This window comes from Gossypium hirsutum, chromosome A02 (genome assembly GCF_007990345.1).
Source record: "Gossypium hirsutum isolate 1008001.06 chromosome A02, Gossypium_hirsutum_v2.1, whole genome shotgun sequence".
NCBI lineage: Eukaryota > Viridiplantae > Streptophyta > Magnoliopsida > Malvales > Malvaceae > Gossypium > Gossypium hirsutum.
The window spans coordinates 31,824,004-31,824,793 of NC_053425.1; the positions used below are offsets into that span (position 1 = coordinate 31,824,004).

The 790-nt window shown below is 34.3% G+C and overlaps 1 non-coding gene across 1 annotated transcript; it reads right to left on the reverse strand.

The window, feature by feature from the left end:
- Nucleotides 1–217: 217 nt before the first annotated feature.
- LOC121216780 (small nucleolar RNA R71) lies at nucleotides 218–324 on the reverse strand. Its single transcript, XR_005912992.1, has one exon. It is a non-coding gene; the product is annotated as a small nucleolar RNA R71 (small nucleolar RNA).
- Between the last annotated feature and the right edge of the window lie 466 nt (nucleotides 325–790).

Sequence of the window (790 nt, forward strand, 5' to 3'; positions counted from 1 at the left end):
GATCCACATCTCCACCTTCAATTTTTTTATGGAGGTGAGTGATTCATTCAAGATAGCCGGTGTGACTGAAAACACACTGAGGTTGAAGTTGTTTTCATACTTGTTGCTAGATCGATCACGAAAATGACTCAATTCACTGCCACCAAGTTCCATAACTACATGGCAAGAATTACCAGAGAGATTTTTGGTTAAGTATTTCCTGCTTAGCAAAAACGCTAAGTTGAGGAACAAGATCACAACTTTCCAACAATTGGATGACGAGTCTTTGTATGAAGCTTGGGAGCAATTCAAGGAGTTATTCTGTAAGTGTCCTCATCATGTGATTCCTCATTGTATCCAATTGGAGACATTCTATAATGGTCTCAATGCACATACAAGATTGATGGTAGATGCTTCTACGAATGATGCAATTTTTTCTAAATCTTATAATGAGGCTTAGGAGATTATCGAGAGGATCGCATCTAACATCCCAGTTTTAGGCCTAGTCAGAATAGTGGTTTTGAAACCACAAATTCGAAGTAAAAATATTTTTTTCATGATTATGTTGAGGTCTATGGCATGATTTCATGATTGTGTAAAAGTTTCATGAAGAAATTTTGTGAATAAGTGTCTAATTTGAATTTTAGGACTAAATTGCAAAAGTTGCAAAATTAGAGATTTTAGAAGCTTTAAGTATGAAATGGCTTTAGATTATTAATTAGAGGTCCTTAAATAGCAATTTTCTCAATTTTTATTTTTATGGACAAAAATGGGCATAAATGGGTAACATTTAAAGAAATGCCTTAAGGGC